The sequence below is a fragment of the Ursus arctos genome, unplaced genomic scaffold (genome assembly GCF_023065955.2).
Source record: "Ursus arctos isolate Adak ecotype North America unplaced genomic scaffold, UrsArc2.0 scaffold_1, whole genome shotgun sequence".
Lineage (NCBI taxonomy): Eukaryota > Metazoa > Chordata > Mammalia > Carnivora > Ursidae > Ursus > Ursus arctos.
The window spans coordinates 55,864,047-55,890,081 of NW_026622763.1; the positions used below are offsets into that span (position 1 = coordinate 55,864,047).

General features: G+C 39.3%; 1 long non-coding RNA gene across 1 annotated transcript in view; it reads right to left on the reverse strand.

Moving 5' to 3' along the window:
* The window catches only part of LOC123000648 (uncharacterized), a 101,012-nt gene that overhangs the window by 43,832 nt on the left and 31,145 nt on the right, over positions 1-26,035 (reverse strand). The window contains exon 4 of the long non-coding RNA XR_008961539.1: positions 21,260-21,346. This is a non-coding gene — a long non-coding RNA (uncharacterized LOC123000648). The remainder of the gene's footprint in view (positions 1-21,259; positions 21,347-26,035) is intronic.

Here is a 26,035-nt window from a genome sequence, read left to right on the forward strand (position 1 = left end):
GGTCAGTCTGTCTGTCCATCCTCAGGCTCATCCATTGCTACGCTACCCCACCCAAATTCCTTTGGACCGTCTTGACTTTTTCTACCTGCTCGCTCTGCCTGGAAGTCCCCACCCTCCCGCCTCATCCTTCACCATATTATCTGCCTCACTTGTAAATCTTCAAAACTCAGGACAAGTCTCCTTTCGACCTACCACCTACCTTTTTCTAGATTACATACCTTCTTTTATCATCAGTACAATTCCTGATCATTCTTAAGCTACTGAACTATTTGTGTGATGGTCTATATCCTCATAAAGCTGTATACTCTCCTCAAAGGTGGACACTGTTTCTTACTCAGCTTTGTACACCACCACCCATCACAGTGAACAACAAAATCCTGCTTAAGTGAATTAATGAATTGGGCAAATAATCGATGCTCACCTCACAGTGTTACAGGCCTGCACTGCTATCTCTTCTATTGTAATCTCTCTCTCACTCTTCTACAAGGGAATAGAGTAATGTGCCATCTCTTTGGCCCTTAAACCCTGTCTTCTAGCATTTCTTGTTCTTATCATAATTATTATATTTTTCCACCTGATATTTAACTAATCAAAAACTTTACAAGTAGGGGCGCCTGGGTGGCACAGCGGTTAAAGCGTCTGCCTTCAGCTCAGGGCGTGATGCCGGCGTTATGGGATCGAGCCCCACATCAGGCTCCTCCGCTGTGAGCCTGCTTCATCCTCTCCCGCTCCCCTTGCTTGTGTTCCCTCTCTAGCTGGCTGTCTCTATCTCTGTCGAATAAATAAATAAAATCTTTAAAAAAAAACAAAAACAAAAACAAAAAAAAACTTTACAAGTAAATTTACAAGTAAAGTAAAGCTATCTGATCTTGTTCAATGTACTGTGGGTATAAATGGATAGCCATGGGTTAAAATCTTAGCTCTACCAGTAACTAGCTGTGGGATCTTGAATAAGTCATCCAATCCCAAATTTGTTTTTCACTCTAAAATGAGGGTAAAAATATCTACCCCCCCAACTTGTGAGGCTAATGAACTAATGTACATAAAGCACTTAGCACATTGCCCAGCACAAATAAGTATGCAATAAAGAATTATCTATTATTATTAATGCACAATTAAGACACTTTGCACTTTGCAGACTATAATTTGTTTACCATTCATTATAGTGCTCTCTGTACTTTTCAAAAGTGAGGGTCACCTTGGTTTTAAGATGAAGGGCTTAATAACAAGAAAGATGTTATATGCATATATGAATATCAAATGAAAAAATCCTAAAATATATGCTTGTATTATATAAATATATATATGTTAACAGTATTACTACCTTGCTTATTTTATAGCTGAAAAAAATATCTGTGCTATGGTAAGTTAAATGAAAATATAAATAGATTCCACTCAGTAAACGCTGGAATTTTCACAGTGGAATCAACATTGTTTATTAAATACACATTAATCATATATGTTATTCACTGGTAAAATATGCTTTAAGTACATAAAATGAAAAATGCCATACCACAAACTTAACCTCTGCTATTGCTATTTTCTGTGCTTAATATTGCAATTCAAATCTGGCTAAGTTTTAAATGATGGTTTTGAAGAATGCAATAAGAACAGAAAAATAAAAATGAGGGGTGCCTGGGTGGCACAGTCGTTAAGCGTCTGCCTTCGGCTCAGGGCATGATCCCGGCGTTCTGGGATCGAGCCCCACATCAGGCTTCTCCACTAGGAGCCTGCTTCTTCCTCTCCCACTCCCCCTGCTTGTGTTCCCTCTCTCGCTGGCTGTCTCTATCTCTGTCAAATAAATAAATAAAATCTTAAAAAAAAAAAAAGAAAAGAAAAGAAAAGAAAAAGAAAAATGAAGGGAAACAAAATTCATCAGCTAGAACCATATGAGGAGACTTGCATTGCCTTTGGAAATAGGAAGACAAGACCTTTGGAATTTATTCCTGATCTTTATTTATATTAAAGGGATATTATATATTTGTATTTTTTAAAATCACTCATCTAAAAGGGAAGGGTCTGTTTGTTTTATCTACGAAATTTACTTTCTCTCCCAATTGCCCCCCAAAAAGGAAAACCAAATGTGAGCCACTTTATTCAAAAAGAAGAATCTCATGACAATAGGATTATTATGACAAGCATTTCCCATACTTTATTCTTCATGCCCAGAATGACATTGGTAAGATAAGACATTTTAAAAGTCAATAGCACTTATTTTGAAGTTTAAACTATCATGTTAAAAAAAAAAAGTCATTTCCTTAAACAGGAAATGTATTAATAATGGCACAAAAGACAGTACCAGTCACACTATAGAATACAATGTTGCCCTTTAAAAAGAAAATAATATCCTTATCCTCAAAGGGTAGTAATTCTTGAACAGAGTTGTTTAAAAAATAAATACAAGGGGGGAAATCTTGACACCCCCTCACCTCACAGTCGAATATATTTTGTTGAGTTCTGATCATGTGATTTAACTAAAGATTTAAGTTGAGGCCATCTAAATTTTAAAGTTGCAGCAATATTCTCTAGTTCTCACCAATCAAATAAGTTCTCCTTGCTTTATACATATATTTTACACCAATATTTGTGAAACAATCATATTTTTGCAATTGGTCCATTCTGTTCAGCATCGTATCCCAGAAAGTTCTGCAAAAAATGACTTACTAAAATACATTTTTAGAGACTCCTAAAGCTTTTAGATTTATAGAATAGGAATTTAAGATGAAAGCATTTGGGGTATTGTTTAATTTGTATTTTATTTACTATTATTTTGGATTAGATAGTATGGGGGGGGAATTTCAAGAAATGTAATTATACATGGATTCAAAGTCCTGAGGTGTTGCAAACAGTAGAGTTTAATTTCCTATTAGCCAAAAACATAACCTTACATTCTGTTTCAATTCACTGCCTAAATCATTTTTTTAAAGATTTTATTTATTTATTTATTTATTTATTTATTTATTTATTTATTTTAGAGGGGGTGGTGGGGAAGAGCAGAGGGAGAGAGACAAGCAGACTCATACTGAGTGGGGAGCCTGACACAGGTCTCGATCCCACAACCCTGAGATAATGACCTGAGCCAAAACCAAGAGTCAGCTGCTTTAACTGACTTGAGCCCCTCTGCCTAACTCATTTTACCAAAAGGTCAGATTTTCCTATGCTAACCTAAATCAGATTTCTCCATTTGATTATAATGCAAAACTTTAGTTTCAGTTTAGCCTAATAGCTAGGGGCTGTGTGTGTGTAAGGTCCTTTGTGTGTTGACCAGGAACTGGTCAATCAATGGCATTATCAAATCCATCCTGAAATACAATAAACTAAGATTGTCTGTCCACTTCATAAGATCCATCAAAACACCTCAAAATTAATGAGTTTGGGTCAATTTTCCAAACTGTTTTTCCAAAGTAGCTAACAGCCAGATTTCCTGGAGCCAGTGGATGCTAGGACAGGACTCTCTCAGTGGATTGAGGCAGTTCATTGAGTCAGCATGTTTGTGAGTAAAGGTTACAGAGAGATTGTTAACCCAGTGCAAGCCCCTTATTCTCCAGGGTCTGGATATACATTGGTTTCTGGAAACAAACCGTTCTTTACTTGCTAAAACTAACTTTCTAAGATGCGACACTCCTCAGCCTCCAAAATTGTTGCTTTGCTCTTGAATCAGTTTCCTCAGGATCCAAGATGTAGATTATTCTCTTGAAAATAACTTTTTACTAAATACTGGCTTAAGGACTGATTCAGAAATACTTATTCTTGGGGTGCCTGGGTGGCTCAGTTGGTTAAGTGTCTGCCTTTGGCTTGGGTTCTGATCTCAGGGTCCTGGGACTGAGTCCTCACGGGATCGAGCCCCACATCAGGCTCCCTGCTCAGCAGGAGTCTTCTTCTCCCTCTCCCACTGCCCCTCTCCCATCCCACCCATCCCACCAAGCACGCCCTCTCTCTCTCAAATAGATAAATAAAATCTTTAAAAAATAATAAAAATAATTAAAGAAAACAAATAAATGAAAAAAGAACTACTTATTCTTAAAGTCTCATTTTTATGAACGAAGAGGATCAGTTGGGGCTTGGTAATGGAAACAGCAAAGAGGGGATTTTTATTTTTGCATAAAGCTGGAGGCTGCATAAATACACAAACATGAAAAGACACACTTTTTTAATGTGAATTACCTGAAAGTTGATTTTAACTAAAAGCTGAGCAAGAGAAAACACAGTAAGAACAAATCCGCCTCATTAATAGACTTGGATTCATTGGAGTTGAGCTGGGGGCAGGGATGGAATCACTCCGTTAGGGTGATTTAGTAAATGTCAAGAAATATGCTCCTGAGCACAACATGGATGTCGGATGACTCACTCTTCCACTGTTTCTTGAACTGTTTTATGAGCAAAGATGCCTGTTACTTTGGTGTGATTTGAGGGGACTTTAAGGAATCTAGAAGTTCCTCATCCATTCAAAAGACAAACAGACACCAAATAAGATTTTTTTTTTCTGTCCCAAAATATCTTCCTTACTAATGTGTGAAATTCACCACCATTTTATTAAAGTAAATAAAGGAGCAAGACTGTATATTCTAAGGAGACAGAGACTGTAACTATCTCACAGTTCTGTCCCCAGGATGAGATTAGTTGCCTGGCAGAGAGATTAATCAATAAATATCTATATGTTGAATGAACACATTTCCTGACACTTTTATGCAAAGGAGAACTTTTTAATGTTGTTTGCTGTTTTTTTAAAATCAATTTTCTTTCCAATCCATAAATGCTAGAACTTAAAGTATTGAAAAGGCAAGAAAAGGGGGAATTTCAGAGTGAATAAAGTATACTTATTCTTTCAGAATAATGGAAATGGGGCTAAATTTCTGATTTTAACAATTTTTTTGGCCAGCCTAGCTACAATCTAATAAATGAAAAGGAAAGAATGTGTAGTCTTTTAATATATGAATTTGGTTACTTATCAATGGAGTACATTCCTTACCATCAAAATTTTGTGACCCCAAAATCAGAGGGTGGTAATGTGTTCTTGTCTTCATAAATTCCTGAATCCTAATTCTAACATTATTTAATTAAGCAGTTGAGGTGGGAGCAGTGGGTTAACTGACAAAAAAATAATTCCGACACATAGATTTTTCACTGGCGCCTTCATGTTATCAGATTTCACAGTAGTAATATTTATTATTGGGACTGAGCATTAACACACTAAAGAAGGACAAATAACTGATGCTGGAGACATCATTTTTTAAAGATAATTTTAATATTATGAAAATTCTTACATGAACAAAGTCGTCCCCCCACCTCCAAGGGCCCATACTACCTAATCCAAAATAATAGTAAATAAAATACAAATTAAACAATACCTCAAATGCTTTCATCTTAAATTCCTATTCTATAAATCTAAAAGCTTTAGGAGTCCCTAAAAATGTATTTTAGTAAGTCATTTTTTGCAGAACTTTCTGGGATACGATGCTGAACAGAATGGACCAATTGCAAAAATATGATTGTTTCACAAATATTGGTGTAAAATATATGTATAAAGCAAGGAGAACTTATTTGATTGGTGAGAACTAGAGAATATTGCTGCAACTTTAAAATTTAGATGGCCTCAACTTAAATCTTCAGTTAAATCACATGATCAGAACTCAACAAAATATATTCGACTGTGAGGTGAGGGGGTGTCAAGATTTCCCCCCTTGTATTTATTTTTTAACCTTAAGTCTGAGTAGAGTGTTGGCATAAGTCAAATGCAGGGCTGTGTACTGTCGTATTATCCCAACTATCAGATTACCTTTTAAAGCGGGAAAAAAATATATGGCAGGTTTCATTTCAACACTCGAAAGAAAAGGCAATTGGGGGATGTTAAATTCAGGAAGGAAAATTGTTTAGTTGCATCTTTGTTAACAATTTGGAAGCATCCATTGTATTACTTCTGCAATGGTATTGAGCTAGTTTTATTAAGGCAAATTTATAGCAATGTTAGAAATTAATACCACTCTTATTTCCTCCACTGCCTGACTTTATTGAATGCCATGGGGCATATTAATCAGTAAAGCCAAGTAGTGCATGAAATAAAAGTATAAATTAACCTGTAACATGAATGTAAAAGGGGCTTAATAAAATAGAAATAAATAACACTTTAATGATAATCAACCTGCCCTGTCTGAGCCAAGCAAAAATTGTGATAATGCCAAACACAGGGTCTAAAGAGCCCTATATATTTTTATAAAGTTAGATGAACAGAGCATTGACATATAAGTCAAAGTTGATCATTACGGCCACATAAGCCACTAATGATGTGTTGCAGGAATCCTGGTACTATTAGTTCAATAGACAAACATATGCACTGCATTAAAAGAGTTTGAACACTAAGCAGCTAACTATTCTGTTTCCACTTTTTTATCACCCTGAATACACCTGATCTCATCTAAGTTCCCACTTTGGGTGAGGTAGTTTAGAAAAACATGATTGTCTTACTGGGCTTCCCCTGCCAATATAGTCTGGTATTTTTTTAAAGTATAGTATATGGCTCTTAAATTTATTGATGTAAGCTGTATTTGCTTCAAATTTTTAAAAAAATCACATTTTACTAAAATTTTTAAAATCTCTTCTCTGTCTATAATTAGGACTCCCTTTCGCTTTTTTCATGTTCCTGTACCTTTTCTCTTTCTTTCTGGATCAAGTAAAAGACAGTATTAATACCAATACCAATATAGTATATATGTAAATTGTAAATTTTTTCAGAAAAAAAAAAAAGATAGGGGCGCCTGGGTGGCTCATTCGTTAAGCGTCTGCCTTCTGCTCAGGTCATGATCCACGTTCTGGGACTGAGCCCCGCATTGGGCTCCCTGCTCAGCGGGAAGCCTGCTTCTCCCTCTACCACTCCCCCTGCTTGTGTTCCCTCTCTCACTGCCTCTCTCTCTGTCAAATAAATAAATAAAATCTTAAAAAAAAAAAAAAAGAAAAAAGAAAAAGAAAAAAGGATATACCAAACAACACATACAACTGCATGACACTCTATTTCCCTCCAAAAAGTGTTTGCTGTGAGTATATAATTGAAGCAATGATAGTACCACAGTGTAAGACACCTACAAAATGAAATTCAAAGCTTCTTTGAAACAAACAGCCATAGAGGGGCGCTTGGGTAGCTCAGTTGATTAAGTGTCCAACGCTCGATTTCAGCTCAAGTCATGATCTTGGGGTCCTGGGATCGAGCCCTTGTAGGGCTCCCTGCTCAGCAGGGAGTCTGCTTCTCCCTCTTCCTCTCCCTCTGCTCTCCCCCTGCTCATTCTCTCTCAAAAAAATAAATTAAATATTAAAAAAAACCAAATAATCATAGAATAATATTGTCAACTCTTCACAGAGAAACTGACATAGCTATAAACTTCAGTCTAATCTCTCAATCTACATTTACATATGCAACCAGAAAGACAACATGGGGGCAAAGGGTCAGGTTTGTAACACCTGTTATTTTTATAAGTATCCATTAACCTTACCAGGCTGACGAAAGAACAAAACAATATGTTGACATTTGGAATAACAAAACATGTTCCCCAAATGCAAGATGTTATTACTAATATTCATGGAAAGAAAATATCCACACACAGCTCTACTTGGACTTGTTCTCCTAGATTTTAGCATTGACTATAATAATCAAGGAAGATGCTATAAGAACACTTTAAATCATATTTTAAAATTATGTGAACAGCGACTTTATTTTTTTTTAAGATTTTATTTATTTGAGTGAGCGAGCATAAGCAGGGGGAGGGGCAGAGGGAGAGGGAGCAGCAGACTCCCCGCTGGGCAGGGAGCCCAACTCAGGGCTCCATGCCAGGACTCTGGGATCATGACCTAAGCTGAAGGCAGATGCTTAACTGACTGAGGCACCCAGAACAGCGACTTTAAATTATAACTTCTTTGTGCTTCCTAATGCTGATGCTAAATCAATTTGATTAAATCTTCAAGGATCCTGTTCCCGGTCACCAAATCAATCTCCCTAGAATATTATTCCTATGAGTATGGCTCCTGCTAAAACCCTCCCTGGCTCCCTCTGCCCTCAGAATAAAGTTCTAACTGCTTAGCAGCACATCAAAACTTCATGATAACGCCCCACTCCTTGTAGGTAGCCAAGGTTCCCATGTCCCGGTCTGTGACTCTTTCCAACTATGACCCTTTGTTTATGACCTTCTTTTTGTCTTTCCCTCTCATCACAACTACATACTACAGCCCCACCATCATCCCCATAAAAGTTCTTCCCAACCTTCAAAGCTCTGCTCAAATGCTACTCCTCCTCAACTTTTCTGATCACTCTGCGATTGCATTTTTTTTTTTAATTTCAGCATGGAGGGAACCAGAAATGTGGATCCCCAGAATTGTTGATCCATCATAGAATTTTAAGTTTTATAGTCTTTTGGAAAAAAAAAAAAAATCTTTCTTAATTTTTTTTAAATTGCCTGTGTTGTACCAACATTCAGTGTCCCCGTCAATGTAGAGTTGATGTTTAGTTTTAAGCTATTTCTTTTTTTTTTTTTTTTGAGATTTTATTTATTTATTTGACAGACAGAGAGGCAGTGAGAGGGAACACAAGCAAGGGGAGTGGTAGAGGGAGAAGCAGGCTTCCCACTGAGCAGGGAGCCTGATGCGGATCTCCATTCCAGGACCCTGGGATCATGACCTGAGCCAAAGTCATATGCTTAACAGCTGAGCCACCCAGGCGCCCCAGTTTTAAGCTATTTCTTATGAAATTCAAAAAGTATTCAATAGAAATTGTTTAAATTTACAAACCCCTTTTTAACATCACAATGAAGCATCACGCTGTGAGGTGGCTTTTCTGATATTATGGGCAAAATCACCAATGCAGGTATGTGGTATCACTCTAGAGTTCCTTCCCCTCCAACACAGCAGAATAATCTAGGCTGGGCTCCAATATATAGAATGTATGCCTGGAGACATTACAGTGGCTTATTTAGAGAGCAAAAAGTCATTCAGATATTCTGAATTATTTTATGGTAGTGAAAACCTACTGACCCAAGGATCTCATCAAGAATAAGAAAACAATATTAAAGGCCACTGGGCTTTTGCATTTTATTAACTTCAAAATGGAAAATTAAGTCTGGGTCCTATTAGAACACCAAGCGATTGAGGTGGGACCTCCCCTCACTATCACAGTCTCAAAAATATGTCAGTTGGTATATTTTAACTTTTACACTTTATTTCAGGGGAAAAAAAGGTGTAAAGTGTAAATGCCAGAGAAATTATATAGGGATTTTAGCTGGTTTCATTTTCTGAGAAATAAAACTCAGAACAAGTTTTTTCCTGGGTTAAAAGACAGGGAAGAAAATTCTTACTGCCAAATTGTTACCTATCAAACATTCTTAGTGGTATGCTAATAATTTCATATAATTAAAGAACAAAAATTGACCCTCTGTGACTTAAAATTATAATAGTCTAGCGCATGGTGATTATCTGAATTCTAAACATCTATGTTATAAATGTACGTAGATTGTAAACATCTCTGTTATAACTGTAAAACAACAACTATAATAATTATTATAATAATCATCCAGTCAGAGAAACTGCAGAGCATAAAACAGTATGGGCTCCCCCTGCTGTTTCTACTGCTAAACTTAACTAACATTTCCGGTTGCCAGGGCTTGGTGCCCTGATTTTAAGGCTGATTCATAAACAAAGGGTAAACAAAACAAAATTAAAATGCCATTATATCAATAAATCAGTAGGTTGAGGGGGAAAGGAGAAATGAGATTGTCAATGCATTTAGAGGAATAAGGAAACATGTACATGAAGGTGAGCATTGCCTGGAACTCCAAAAGCTATGCTAATGAGTTTCTAGGGAGCATCAAGACCGTCCTGCCACTGCATTTAGATAAAGAACTTTATATGTCTGACTTGCTAGGGAACTTTGTCAAACCTGAAAATCATATAACGCCCCTTGGCAAGTTGGACACAGTGCCACCATCTCGGCTCTCCACAAGCGGGACATGTAGGCCAGCCCAAGCCCAACAGGGTACACTAAGGAGATTATTTTGGAGAAGTCCTAATGACACTGAACAGGAGGCTAGCTTAACATCTTGTCCAAGTGAGATCCCAGGCCTCCTCCGTGATGGTTGCTTGGAGTTCTGTAGGCTAATGAGGGGAACCATCTGTAGCACTCTGCTGGCAGATGTGTCCCCTCCTCATACTGTGCCAGAGTCTCCTAATGAGGAGGTCTGTAGAGGGCTCTGGTATCACTCTGTGAGGGAAGATTGCACTATTTAGGAACCGTGTAATCTAGAGGCCAGACCAATGTTTGATTATTTGCACATATGCGTTTTAGTATGCCTTGTCTTTTCAAATGTGAACATCGGAATGTGTGATTGTTTTTATAAGTTTGTCTTTATGCTGCCACGTTCAGGGACACCCATGAGTAAAAATGATATCCTATGTATGTTATTTCTTTTGTAAAAATTTTATAGAGTATTCCAAACAAAAGGAGAATCCAAATTGAGTGAGCCGGTTATTTGCTATCACTATTTTAAAGTCATCAGAGAAATCTCCAAAGAGGAAAAATATATATATAGACACTCAGGTATATTTTCCTTCCATTCTTCAAATGTGTTTATTTTGCAATGTAGAGTTAATTTCTAACTTTATTTCAAAAAGTAATAAAAAATCAAACCCAAATGATAAATCTTAAAATCTTTATGAGTAAATTTTGAATATGATGGAATGACATTTCAAAGCATTTACATGGCAGCATATGGGAAATTACATAAGGATTATAGTAGGCATCAAAATATTTTAAGGTGACCATTAAACAGTTTTAAAGATAGACCTGATCACAAACTCAGTGTTTAAAATAAGTAGTTACATACTACAAAACCGTTTTAAAAGAGCATAAATTATTTTATCTTGCTGTAATTCTCAAAATTTTATGACAATTCCACTCTATCATTCACTTCAGTTTCAATTAATCTACTGTCATTGAAAGAGCCTTGTTAAAATTAATTTTCTTTTTCCAAAGGGGGAAAAAATAATACTCCTTAAAACTCACATTCATTTAGATAGGCTCAGCTTCCATCACAAAGAGAGACAAAAGAGACGCAGAGGAGACCAGATAAACTGAAGATTTTAAGATTTTTAACTAGGGCTTTATTATAGACCAAAAGTTACAAGATGCTTAAAACCAAAAAGATGTCAACACTTTAACTTGGTTGACAAGGAGGTTAGGCGAATTTTTAATATGAAATACGCAGCTTTTAGCAAAAGTGCAAAGTAAGTTCAAAGTTCCAGTTTACGTAAATCTCCCACAGCAGCACCGTGAGCAGCTGGCTCTTTTACCATCTGATGTCTCCCATAGAGAATATTTTAAATGTGTTTCCCCAACAGCAGAGTAACACTTTAGGCTGCCAGGGAAGACTGTGACAATAATTCCCACCTGAAATCTCCTCTTACATTAGATCTGCCTTCTAAAAACATTATTACAAGAAATTTTAGTTCAGATTATCCTTATTCTCTAGAACTGACATAGATAGTGATATATAAATGACATTTCTTTTAAAAATAAATTATTTAAATTCAATTTAGTTAGCATATACTGTATTATTAGTGTCAGGTGTAGAATTCAGTGATTCATCAGTTGCATAGAACATACAGTGATCAATAACCAATGACATTTTTTTAAAAGTTCCTTAGAAGCTTCAGCTTGTTTTCATTATAAATTCCACAATGAATATTAGTACTAATAATTGATTTTAGCAATAAGTAAACAGAGTTATAAACACTCCTGCTATTTAATGAAAGAAATGTCTCAGCTTCAGGTTTTATTTATTAGCATTTGAAGTCCCTCCATAACCCTAGTAAGATCAGCTATAGATTAATTAAATGAGAAAAATGGCCTGCCAAAGATTCTTTGTTCTTAAAATACATACTGTATGTTTGAAGTTTTCCTGCAAATCCTTATAACCTATTTCAACTTGAGGATAGATGGGGCTCCAAGCCTAGATTCACTTCATACATCCCCAACAAAGTGTCTTTTGCCTGAAATTTTTATATATTTTTTGTACCAACCACAAATATCATCTTAAGAGGTTTCTGTTTTATTAACCATTTGAGAGTTATTCATCTAAAGTTGTACCAGTGAGAAGGTAGCAGAGCCTGTTCACAGTAGAAATATTTGCTACTTAAGAATGAACACAAATTTAGACTTACAACATGTCTGTCTTCAGTGCTGTGTTTGTGGTGAAGTTCCATAGTTATTACGTGCCCTAAGTAAACAGTCAAATATCTTTACAAATGAAAAACAAAAAGCTAAGCATTCACTGGCAAAAGACTGAGCTGCTCCATCAACATGGCAGGAATATTTCAAATAAATGGTCTCTTCTCAAATCCATTGGAAGAACGGAATGCATTTGTCTGGCCTTTCCTCTCTCCGCCCCTGCCCACCATTTTTCTCTACTATGATCTGCAATTCCGCCTGCGCTTCTCTAGCCACGCGGCAGTGATCCCCCATTATACTGATGGGGGAAGAAATGGGGAAGGACGAGGGCTAAGTGGAGGCAACATGATGAGAGCCGCCTCCCCTGATTTAAGAGCGACCACGCGGTTCCCCTCTTCTACCACTAGCTGGCGCCAGAACTCTAAAGATGCAGTGATATATTGCGTCACGGCGTGCTAATTAACAAGGCTGTTTTCAAACTGACCGCAGTTACCCGAGGAAAACATGAAATGATTTTAACTGTGAACATGTAGTAAAGCAGCACCATAGAGGTGGTCATTTCGATTAAAATAATTCCATGTTATGCCTCCAAGCTTTTGTCAAAAGAGAGAGAGAGAGAGAGAGAAAGAAAGAAAGAAAGAGAAAGAAAGAAAGAAAGAGGAAGGAAGGAAGGAAGGAAGGAAGGAAGGAAGGAAGGAAGGAAGGAAGAGAAAGAAAGAAAGAAAGAAAGAAAGAAAGAAAGAAAGAAAGAAAGAAAGAAAGAAAGAAAGAAAGAAAAGAGAGAGGGAGGAAGGCATCATTATAGAACTTGTAGGGTTTGTTTGTTTTTTTTTCTTATCTAAATAATAAACCTAGGAGAAGCCTTTTTTCCTCCACCAACTATTCACTATACATAGAAAACTGTAAAATTTTCCAGTTATATAATGCTCTGTTAACCTAAATAAAGTGCCTTTTTTTATTATGCCTTTAGGACAGAAATGTCCAACATAGGAGGGTCACACATGAAAAGCACCTTTACTGCCTTAGCTCCTAATTCACTCTTACATCCTCCTTCCTTGTAACTAGCTTCCGCTTTGCAGTCCTAGCATGTATGTCCACAAAACCAGCTTTCTCTCATCCTGCCCTTGCCTCCTCTCAGGCAAGCAGAACACCACCCTTCCAGACGCGGCTATGGCCGCAACTCTGTGGTGAGGAACGGCAGCCAAATGCACATAATTGCTCATTTTAGGGAAAGGTGGCCCCTGGACAAAAGAAAGGAAACAGCACTATTGGTTCACAACATAAATTATCATTATGCAAGTAGATATGCTGAAATAGAGGTCTGGCTAGAACAAAATCGTACGTGAAAAATTCAAAGCTTTCGCTGCCACGGGAAATATTGGTTTTTATTTGAGCAAACTTCATATATATGTAGTACATTTTTACAATTAGAAACATTGCAGACACCGATTATTTTGGCAAGAGAAGGAGAATTTAGATAAAACTACAGTGAAATAACATAATTTTCTGAAGCAATACTTTTTAGTTTAACTTATGAACTGTTTAAATGGCTGATAATACCCATTCGAGTCATGTGCCTGTTACCCACTCTGCCCCACACGTCCTCCAGGACAGTGGAGGTGGACCACGTGGGACTGGGGAGAAAGGAACTAGTTTCTCGAAACCAGCTTTCTTCTGGTTTTCGGGGGCAGAAAAACATCAAGTTTTCCTTCCCTGGCCTTTACGCTAATTCCTCAAAGAATGAATGCTAAGCTTTATCTTGGGTGGATTTGTTTCACCTCCAGGACAAATGAGATAAATGTGTTTTCTGTACTTAGAAGCCAGTCCCTCTCTGAGCCAAAGTATACATGTGGTACCTCAGACTTGCAGTTCTAAATCTTTCCTGAGCTGAGTTTTCCCTTGGGATATCAGTGAGTCATTGTCCTTTCCTCTCCAAATAAGGTCCCAGAAATGAACCGGGACAGAGTGTGGTGGGCTATACCAACTGATGTTTGTTTTGGTGGCTTTTCAGTCTTCCACATGAAATTTTTACAAACACTTACCTAACGATACCTAGGTGACTTTGATGAAGGAGGGAATATTCAGAAGGTGATAATAAAGTTTTGAGACTATCAGAAATTCTGCAGAGCAAACACAATGGAGCTCAGTGTGTCTGCAGTGTCATGGAGGGTCGGATTTACACTTTGTTATCAGTCCTGATTTTGCTGGGCCTTTCCAGGAGACATAATGACAGGGGAACTACATTAACCACGATTTGGAATGCCTTGATCTTCATGCTAACTGCAGTTGTCTTTTGTTACTTACTGGCCTTGACCTATTATAGATGGACTGCATCAGTTGCTACTGAACCCAGCAGGTTCCTAGTGCAAGCCTGAGTCTTATGCATAGTTTAATTCATATTCCACTCAACATGCCGATTTTATTTCCAGTGGAAATTGCTCATTTAATTGCACTGTAAGTTTTATGGGGTATGCCCCAGGCTGCGTTCTTTATGCTAGGCATTTCAGTATTTACGGGCATAGCTATACCCAAAACTTCAAACATAAAGTAAAACCAGCAAAATATGCTCTCCTCCAGTTCCATAAATACTTTTCTGCAGTTTCATTATTTTTTCCAATGAAATTAAAGGAGCGTGTTAAACCTGAAACGTAGACTATTGCTTGGTGTCTCTAGAGCTGCTTTTGTCCTTCAGATTCATATCTGATACAGCTCTGCTTTCCTGCTCTAGAATGAGACTGTAAGAGAGCAACAGTGCTCCATTCTGAGCATGGACTCGCTCTCCAGTAACAGAAGACTTTCTCTGTCAATAGTCTATAGAATTTTTTCCATAAGACTGACCTGATTTGTTTTTTTCACGAACTGTGCCTGCTTCTAGGTGACACCTACACACAGTAAATAAACACTCCGGATTACAGATTTCATGGATGTGTTGCACGATAGTCTGGTTGAAAGAAATATCCGTCAGCTATCTGCCACAGATGGTTTCTGCTTTGGGAGGCAGAGGCAGACAGACCTGATTTTACCTATAGCAGATCAGAATACATTCTTAAACTACTCAAATACTGAGGTTCTACTGTGTTTTACTAAGTCCAGGATTGCTTTTATCTACTATTGTTATCCAAGGATTCCAGAGATTTTGACAAACACTTCCTACTGATTACAGCATTGATGTGATCATTCCTGTATTGGTTGGGATTCAGTGAAGCTGAAAGTAACTGAAAATCCAAAGAACAGTGGCTTAAACAGACAGAAATTCTAGTACTCATGAGGATAGTTCACATATACTGGTTCCTGTCCCATTGGGACACATACAAGGATTGTACTTCCCTACCCTCTTTGAGGTTAGGCATTTTGATGTAACTTACATTAGCCAAGGAAGGGACATGTGTTTTCACATGTGTGAAAATGTAGGTTTTCAGGTGGAAGCTTTAAGAATATACAATTGACTACATTCCCTTTGCCTTTCTTGACACTAGTGGGAGCACTGATTGAGATAGAATGCTTCAGCCCAGGTCTCTCAGTGTCCTGGATGAGCAGATTCCCCTGCTGACCAGCACTGGACAAGTGGTAGGATCAAGAAATGAACTTTTGTTGCGTTAAGCTACAGATTAAATTTCACTCTCACATAAAAGTCGGGGTGGAAGGGCCAGAACTGATATAGTGATCCATGGTTTTAGGAGACCAAGCTCCTCTGTCGGACTGTTCAGGGGAGCATAGCCATGCGCTCCTGTTCTAAAATTCCAAGCAGCAGGAAGCTCCCAGAAGAGGTCTCCCTTCCATTCAGATACCCCTGGCCAGGACCTGGTTGCATGGTTACATTTAGAGCTGCAAGGGAAGGGGGACAGATGAAAGCTAGTTGAGGTGCAGCCAAAACTTGTGGGCTGTTTTACTACATGAGAGGAGAAAGGGTACTGCCGCTCTGCTCTCACTCTCAAGAAGTCCTTTTGTGGGGTGCCTGGGTGGCTCAGGCGGTTGAGCGTCTGCCTTTGGCTCAGGTCATGATCCCAGGGTCCTGGGATCAAGCCCCACATTGGGCTCCCTGCTCCGCGGGAAGCCTTCTTCTCCCTCTCACACTCCCCTTGCTTGTGTTCCCTCTCTCGCTGTCTCTCTCTGTCAAATAAAATCTTAAAAAAAAAAAAAAAAAAAGATTTGAAATGACACTGTTTGTATTAATTCCTTGCACTTGTTCATCTGGCTACTTTTATTTTATACATTTTTTAAAGATTTTATTTATGTATTTAGAGAAAGAGAGAGAGAAAGAGGGGCGCTCGCACAAACGGTGGGAGAAGTAGAGGGAGAGGGATAAGCACACTCAACACTGAGCGTGGAGCCCGCCTTGGGGCTCCATCACATGACCCTGAGATCATGACCTGAGCTGAAATCAAGAGTTGGACACTTGGGGCACCTGGGTGTCCCATTTTTTATACAGATTTTATTTATTTGTCAGAGAGAGAGAGAGAAAGAGCATGCATACATGAGCACAAGCTGGGGAGCAGCAGGCAGAGAGAGAAGCGGGCTCCCCGCTGAGCAGGGACCCTGATTCTGGACTCGGTCCCAGGACCCTGGGATTACGACCTGAGTCAAAGGCAGACGCTTAGCCAACTGAGCCACCTAGGCATCCCTCAAATAAATAAATAAAATCTTAAAAAAACAAAAAAGAGTTGTACGCTTAACAGACTGAGCCACCCAAGCACCCTCATCTGGCTACTTTTAAATATTTAATTAATTTATTTATTTGAGAGAGAGACAGAGAGAATGTCTGGGGAGGGAGGTAGAGGGAGAGGGAGAGGGAGAGGAAGAGAACCCCAAACAAACTCTACACTGAGTGCGGAGCCCAATGTGGGACTGGATCCCACAAACCTAAGATCATGACCCCAGGCCAAAACCAAGAGCAGGTCGCCGAACTGACTGAGCTACTTTTAAAGAACACCAGGGGTGCCTAGCTGGCTCAGTCAGTGGAGAATGCAACTCTTGATCTCAGTACCAGTTCAGGCCCCACACTGAGTGTAGAGATTACTTAAAAACAAAATCTTAAAAAAAAAAAAAAAATCACAGAAATCAAATTTATATTATCCGGTATGATATTTCACTGCCAGTCCCAGAAATACAAGAAACAGGGATACTAAGTTTGGCTGTGCCTTCGTTGTTTCTTGCCAAGACCAGAACTAAAGAAAAATCAATCAATGAGATCAATTCTAACTTCGGGGAGTTGTTTTCACATTGTGTCTGAGCTGAAGCTGGCAGCAGGAATTAGCGATGCCATCTTACATGCACACCACAACTGATCTAGTCCCCAAGACTGTTGCTGGACAGAGCTGGTGGAACTGGCCACAGTCGAACTATATCACAATGCAGAAAGAGCCTTGTTCTTTTAACAAAGTACTCAGTTCAAAACAAAGTGAAAAGCCTTTTTGTTGGTTTTAGTTTCACATCTAAGTTCATTTTTGGTCACCTCTTCTTGTATAGAAAAAAAAAATGTTTTTAATTGTCAAAAATGTTTCCAAAGCATTTTTAGTAAACACTACAGCTCAGCCAGGAGGGAGCCTGACCTCCAAAGGGTTTATGGTCTAAGATGTGGAGAGAAGCAAGGCAGACCTGTGGGTGTACAGCGATTTGTATTGCCAAAGTAGCCCCCCAAATGCAAATCCGAAGTGGACCTGGGGCAGGTGGCAGCACCAAGTCATGACAAGTCTCACTGCCTTTTCACTCTCCTTTCTTGACCTCCACTTCTCTTCCTGCTTCCTGGCCTTATGTGTATAGTGGGAAATCTATTATCCATTGGTGGAGTTCCAGAATGCCTGAGCATGCTTGTCAAACCGTGGGGCAGGCCTTAGAGAAGCCCGAGGGGCGTTTGGCAATGAACTCAAACTGGGTCTGCTACTTAAAATCAAACACATCCAGACAAGTCTGGCAAATGAGTGGGGGTAGGAGAAAGACGTCTGTGTGAGATGCACAAAAGTCTCCCATCAGAACTCCTTTTTCAGGGAAGAGCGAGAGTCTTATTTGCATGAGCAAAGACTGACTTACTTTCCCTTTTCAAAATCATTCTTTTTTTTTATGATGATTAAGGTATAATTGACATACATTATATTAGTTTCCAGTATACTACATAATGATTGGATATTTGTATATATTGCAAAATGATCACATAGTAAGTCGGGTTGACATCCATCACCATATATAGTTTTAGAATTTTTTTCTTATGAGAATTTTTTAAGGTTTACTCTGTTAACAACTTTCAAATATGCAATACAGTATTATTAACTATCGTCACCATGCTGTACATTACATCCCCATGACTTGTTTATTTTATAACTGGAAGTTTGTACTTTTTGACTCCCTTCACCCATTTAACCCACCCCCACCCTGGCCACTGGCAGGCACCAATCATGCTAACTTTCTCTGTATTGGTCCAATTTTAGTGTACATGCGGCCGAAGCAAGCACTCAGTGTAACTCTCGTGATTGTTTTTGAGTCCTAGGAAATTGGGACACGGGGTCAGAATCTGTGTACCCAATGGGATCATCACTGTTGCAGGCTTCAGCAGGATTTACTATCAGACCAGAAAACAAGCCTTAAGAGTACCTTCGTATTCTTCAGAAAAAGACGCCCTGCCTCAGAGCCTGGCCAAGGGAGAGGCTGGGGGCAGGTACCTGCAGTTCAAAACCCCACAACCGTATATAGAGGCCCTGATGGGAATGATAAGCATGCTATTAAGCCAAAAGATTCGAACTCCTGCATGGGTACAGACATCTCTCCTACCCATAGGTCCCAGGAAAGATATTTAGAAGATGAGAAATGGAAATCAAAGAACCATATGCCTAAAACCCCAACACAGAGCTCTCTGATGCTAGGCCAAGCATATGGTTTAGGCTTAACTCAAAATGAGTTCTTTCCCTTCCCTCAAACCCAACTTACATCTTGGCATCTTCCATCCCTCAAGCCAGCTAGCCTCATGGGATAAGAGACCAAATTAAAAAACAGCCCAAATGGTGACCTGAAATCTGACCTGACAAAGCCTGAGAAAGAAGCGGTCAGAGGAGAGGTGGGGGAGAGCTGGGAGAGAGCTGGGAGAGTGATCTAAGGCTTTAAATCACCAAAGCTCCCTGGTCATGGGCTTGACCATTTATAGTTCTCAAAGGGCAAGTTTAAGGAGCCACTACAAAAAACATGCAAGGAAAAACAATTAGGAAGCCAAAAGAAAGGTGGGAAAAATCAATACAGTATTCCAATACCATAATCCAAAAAAGAACAAAAACATTAATCAGAACTTAAAGAAATATTAGTACTGCTCCCTGGCAGTATTAAAACATAGAGGAGTGGCAATTTCCCGGAACACATCCATTTCTGTAATTACTTAGCTGACTAATCCAATAAAGTTTACATTTACTAAACTCCAAGCCCACAACCGAGGATTTTTTTTTCTTTTGATGTATCTTAAAACACTTTAAAGTACTTGATGCAGTCATTTTTATGTAGATTTTATTAGAAAGCTTACGGAATGTAATATAACTGCTATAGTTTTAGTAAATAATAAAATTACTGCAGTCTCTTAAGGTGATGTTAAAATAATAAAATGATTCATAGTTCTTCAAATTACAGATTGCCCCAACTTACGGTGGTATGACTTACTATTTTTCTTAACTTTACAATGGTGCAAAAGCGATATACGTTCAGTGGAAACCAAACTTCCAATTTTGATTTTGATCTTTTCTGGGGCTACTGACATACTGTACAATACTCCCTTGTGATGCTGTGCAGCCCCAGCCCCCAATCAGCCCCAGCCCCCAGTAAGCCCCACCATCACAGTGAGGGGGCGTTGTAGACAACTGACGCTCTTACAAAATGTTTCTGTACCCATACGACCATTCTGTTTTTCACTTTCAGCACAGTATTCAATAAATCACATGAGACATTCAACACTCATTATCAAATAGGCTTCTTGTTAGAGGATGTTGCCCACCTACAGGCCAGTCTAAGTGCTCTGAGCAGGTTTAAGGGAGGCGAGGCTAAGCTGTGATGCTCAGTAGATTAGGGGCATTAAATGCATTTTTGACTTTGGATGGGTTTATCAGGACTTAACCCCATCATAAGTTGAGGGAGATCTGGATAATATTCACCATGCATTTTACTCAGAAAGGAAGAAAAAAAATCCAACTGAAGCACGGTGTTCAAAGTTCCTTGTGGCCACAAAACTTCTTCAAAAGCTGTATTTTACACAGACATTATCTATATAAATACAGATAAAAGCCGATCTGCTCCAGGGGTATGCTGGTAAATATTTAACAAGGAGCTCTCCAAGAAACACTGATTGGGAGGTTCACTGCTTTTTGTGGTATAAATGCTCCCACCTTGGCCATCACTGAATGAAGACTTGGAAGAGATACACCAAATCTGCACCTGTGGGCAGCGAGCCTCAGACACCCCTGCGCCAGCCCCCCACCCCCACCACTCAGTCCCCTCTCCCTTAACACCCAAGGGCACAGTTTGAAAACTCTTAGTGAGATAACTTTGTACAAGGAAACTTTTTGATGGTTATCCCAAAGATTGCTAAATTGCTGCTTAGCAATACTTAGAAATCCTGTTTTCCTTGCCTTATCTTACAATTCAATGAGAGCTCTAAAAATTCACAGTAGAGATTTTAGTAACCCTCCCTCATTTAAATAACCTTTGACCTTCATTGTAGACAATCCCAGTATACACTTTATATACATTTTGTCTCAAATTTAGCATTGTATGGAATTCTAAAGAGGACACGCAAAAATTTGCTCTTAAAATTCTAGAAGTCAGAGGCACAGATGTTATTTGACTCCCACTTTCCCTCCCTCTCCTTTTCCTTATCTTTTTCTCTCAAAGTCTCTCAAACTTCCCCCCTCTTCCCTCTTCTTCACTATCTCTTTCCAAAAGTTCTAGTACATTTGGAGCTGGCCAGCCTGGTTGAATGAGGAATTCGTACAGAAACAGAGCACATTTCAATACCTCACCCTCCCAGCCTTAGACCTGAAGGATACGGGTCTTCTGATTTGGGGGAGTCTAGAGAGAAGGCCAGAAGCAAATTACCTCCTGGTGATTCTGTCTCAGAGAGCCCAGGGAGTCACAACCGTCAGCCATAGTCACACGAGAGATAATGCCAGGGGAGATAGTGGCCTATGGACAGAAGCATGAAAAAAGGAACTGGTTAGGGATCCCAGCTCATGTCGCTTCTTAACAATACCCACGTGTTCTCCCCTCTTTTTATGTGTTTGCTCTCTTGTTAGCAAATAACCAACTCCATTTTTTTCTTCTTTTCATGGCTCTCTCTGGCCACCTTACTTATTTTCTTAAATACTGTTGGATTATGCTATCAGCCGACAAGAAATAAACATTTCCTCAGATATGGTAGGAATCCATGGTGAAATATTTGCAGTTTCTCATGGGCAGGTCAAGTTAACCAAACAAAGAAAGGGGCGGAGCCTGATCTCCAGAATTAAATAAAGTCAGGAGCCCTCGAAGGCTATCCTTCCCAGACTGTAGCTTGGGTGGGAGACTGAGCCAGTTCAGTATTCCACACATGTTTATGAAGTTCCTACTATGTGCTGGGCACTTGCTAGGTGTGGAGGCTCTGGAAATCAATTCTGCTATTCAAGAGTCCCAGGTTGCCCTCATTTTATTGTTATTGTTGTTTTTTGCAGAGTTAGGGAACTGGGTGATCTATTCTCATCCTAGGCGACATTTATTTTTTATTTTTATTTTTTTAAAGATTTTATTTATTTATGTGACAGAGAGACAGCCAGTGAGAGAGGGAACACAGCAGGGGAGTGGGAGAGGAAGAAGCAGGCTCCCAGTGGAGGAGCCCGATGTGGGACTCGATCCCAGAAAGCTGGGATCACGCCCTGAGCCGAAGGCAACCGCCCAACGACTGTGCTACCCAGGCGCCCCCCTAGGCGACATTTAAATGCCTTGCATACACCCACAGACTTATCTGAGACTCTGAGCAAACAGCTCCCAGAGGGACTGCACCGCCAAGCCAGGGAGGGGCAGTGACTTGAGGAAAGAAAGTGAAGGGAGGCAGACAGGTCCTCTGAATCAGGCTAGGCAGCTTGAGGACTTGGGTAGAGGGGTTTGTGAAGGATCAAAGACTTTCAGGAGAAGTCATATAAGAGGATCTAGAATATATGAATTTAGGAGAGAAGAGCCCTAGGAAGGAGCAAGGCAGGACAGGACGGACAGAGAGAATACCTTCTGATGGGAAGCTCACCATGGGGAAACTGTTCAGAGGGAAAACCCTCAAAACCAGGAAATACCAGACACATTCCAGCACCCAGAGTTCAGGGTGTGCATCCCACGCACCAGTCACATGGCTACTGAAAGAACAGAGTCAATACTGGAGGGCAAATCTGGTGAACAAGAGCAAAGCCGGGATTTTGCCCACTTCTTCAGAAACCAGAAGGCCAAAAGAGACAATTCATCCTAAACCTGGGAATAGAAAGATGATGAGATAACCAGCATAGGCTGGCTTAGGGAAGGAGCTAGATGAGCTAACACTCAGAGTGTGTGCTAAGCACTATTCTAAGCACTTCCATGTCTTTTAGCTCATTTAACCATCAACAATAGCCCTGTGAGATAGGTGTTATTATTGTACCTATTCTACACATGAGAAAACTGAGAAGAAGAATGTTTAATTTATTTCTGCACAGCTGATAATTAATCTAGATTCAAAACCGGGTAGCGTTGCTCTGTGGCTGCAGAACCCACACCTCCAATCCTATGCTAGAGCACTAAAAAAAAAGCAACAGAACAAAACTGGAAACAAGTTCATGTTTTCAAATGAGTAACATGAGATTGTGTGTGTGTGTGTGTGTGTGTGTGTGTGTGTGTGTGTGTGTGTGTTTTTAAAGATTTTATTTATTCATTTGACAGAGAGAGAGACAGGCAGCAAGAGAGGAAATACAAGCTGGGGGAGTGGGAGAGGAAGAAGCAGGCTCCCAGCAGAGGAGCCTGATGTGGTGATCAATCCCAGGACTCCAGGATCACGCCCTGAGCCAAAGGCAGATGCTTAACGACTGAGCCACCCAGGCGCCCTGAGAGATCATGTTTTTAGAACTTACTTCATTCATCACTAGACTGTGTCCCAAAATTCTTTCATGTCATAGTAAAGGTATTGTTCACATGATGTTCTGAGAACATTGTACAAGAGACACATACATGCGGGAATGGGATAGACCGGTGATGGGTAGTAAGGAGGGCACATATTGCATGGTGCACTGGGTGTTATACACAACTAATGAATCATCGAGCCTTACATCAAAAACCGGGGATGTACTGTATGGTGACTAACATAATATAATAAAAAATCATTATTAATAAAAAAAAAAGTGAAAAAAAAATAAACTAAGTTACTCCTGCTAAAAAAAAAAAAAGAGAGACACATACATGCATTCAGCAAATACTGATTAATCACCCCTCTATTCCTGGCAGTAGACTAAATGACAGGAGGTCCTGCTTTCATGGCGTTTACAGTCAAGTGTGGGAACTCGGTGGTCATAGGTTATTACTGGAGAAAGCAAGATAGAGGATTAAAAAAAGGTTTAAAAAAGCAAGGTTTTAAAAAAAAAAAGAATTGGGGGAGCCTGGCTGGCTCAGTCAGTAGAGCAACTGACTCTTGATCTCAGGGTGGTGAGTTTGAGCCCCATGGTGTGTGCAGACATTACTAAAAAATAATTAAAACTTTAATATTAAATGCTGATTCCATATCATGTACCAAAAACTTCATACATAATTGTTCCCACATTAACTCTACCTATCATACAAAGAAACTGAGGCACTGAAAAGTTAAATATATTGGCCATAGACACAGAATAAGTGGCAGAGATTCAAATCTAGATTTCTCTGATATAAAAATCTAGGTTCTCTTTGATTCTACACTGAAATAAAGAAGTCCCATGAAGGGGCGCCTGGCTGGCTCAGTTGGAAGAGCATGTCTCTTGATCTCAGGGTCATGAATTTGAGCCCCACATTGGGTGTAGAGATTACTAAAAATAAATAAATAAATAAATAAACCTTAAAAAAGAAAAAGTCCCATTAATGAGAGTTAGTGGGGCACCTGGGTGGCTCAGTCTGTTAAGTGCCTGCCTTCAGCTCAGGTCGTGATCCCAGGGTCCTGGCATCGAGCCCCATGTCCCATGTCCTCAGGCTCTCTGCTCAGCGGGAGCCTGCTTCTCTCTCTGCCAGTCCCTCCCCCTGCTTGGGCTCTCTCTTTCACACTCTCTCTCTCACTCTCTGTCAAATAAATAAATAAAATCTTAAAAAAAAAAAAAAGAATGAAAGTCAGTGATAGTTAACTTCTGTGGACTTTCTAAATCATAATCACAAATGTTTAGTTTGAATACATGAATTTTTTGTAAAACCCATGTGTGTATTGGACAGGGAGTGGATTTGAAAGCAGGGGGATGTTGGATTAAAGTCCTGCTTGTTCTGAAGTAGAAATTTATAGGAAATATCCTTAGTTTAATGATGATAAATACTTAGCCTTTAATTAGCTCCTCTTTTGAGGGTATTTGAGGATAAATGGCATTCTCAGGGCAGCCTTAAGATGTGGTGAGAAACTCTACCCAATTCCTAGTGTAGGGGGTAGAATAAAGTCCCTATTAGTGACTTAAACTACTTTGCATTTCTGTTAAAAACTCCTGGTGGCAAGCTGATCTAAACACTCTTTTCCCTCACGGGGTAGTGGGAAAGCTTGACTCATTGAGAACAGCTGTGGTCCCAGTTCAGATTTTGGACCCCACATTTTGTCCTGTTTTGGTGGAAATACATAGCAACCCAAGGCAAGTAAAGGTAGTACAATCCTCAAAATTCATTTGTTCTGTCTACACACATATACAGGGATTCAGCGGCCCTATGAAAGCATGTCCTAAGAAAGTGAAATAATAAGAAATAGAATAGAATAATAAGAAATAAGAATAATAAGAAAGGGAAAATAAAACAGGACCAATGTAGTAACAAGAAAAGAGGAATAAAAATGACATAATGAAATCTTCATAAGGATCCCCATGACTGTCCTTCTCTCTGGGATCCTCTAAGCAAGTGCCACTTTGTAACAGGCTTTATTTCTTTGGTCACAATATGTGAAAGGACAGGTTTTACATTATGGTTATCTGCATAAATATTTTCACTTTCCAAATTGTAAAAGGAAGGACCAAGTCTTGTGCAACTTTATTTCTTTCACAGCACCCAAAACAGTGCGATGCCCTTACTAGATTCTCAGAAAGTATTTGTTGAACAAATATCAAAACTTAGCTCCTGGGGCGCCTGGGTGGCGCAGCGGTTAAGCGTCTGCCTTCGGCTCAGGGCATGATCCCAGTGCTCTGGGATCAAGCCCCACATCAGGCTCCTCCGCTAGGAGCCTGCTTCTTCCTCTCCCACTCCCCCTGCTTGTGTTCTCTCTCTGGCTGGCTGGCTGTCTCTATCAAATAAATAAATAAAATCTATATTAAAAAAAAAAAAAAAACTTAGTTCCTTCCCCACTTGCCATCCTGCCCGAAATCCCAGCATTTTTAACTTCTTTGCATTAAGGCAATGAAGGCTCCTGATAAACCAAAAATATGTTTTCCAAGAAATGTAATACACATCTCCTTAATTGATCCAAAAAAGCAAGCCTACATTCTTATGAAATGCAGTAGGAATAGAATAAGGAAAAGGTTCACTGAGGGGAATAGGGGGTGTTGAATTATATTCAAGGACAAGGAAAGACATTCTCCTAGTGGAATATTTCATACTTAGTCTGGATGAGCCTAGGTGAGAGGCTTTCTTCAAACTATGTATATTTGCCCTTTCTCATTCTGATAGATCATAAAC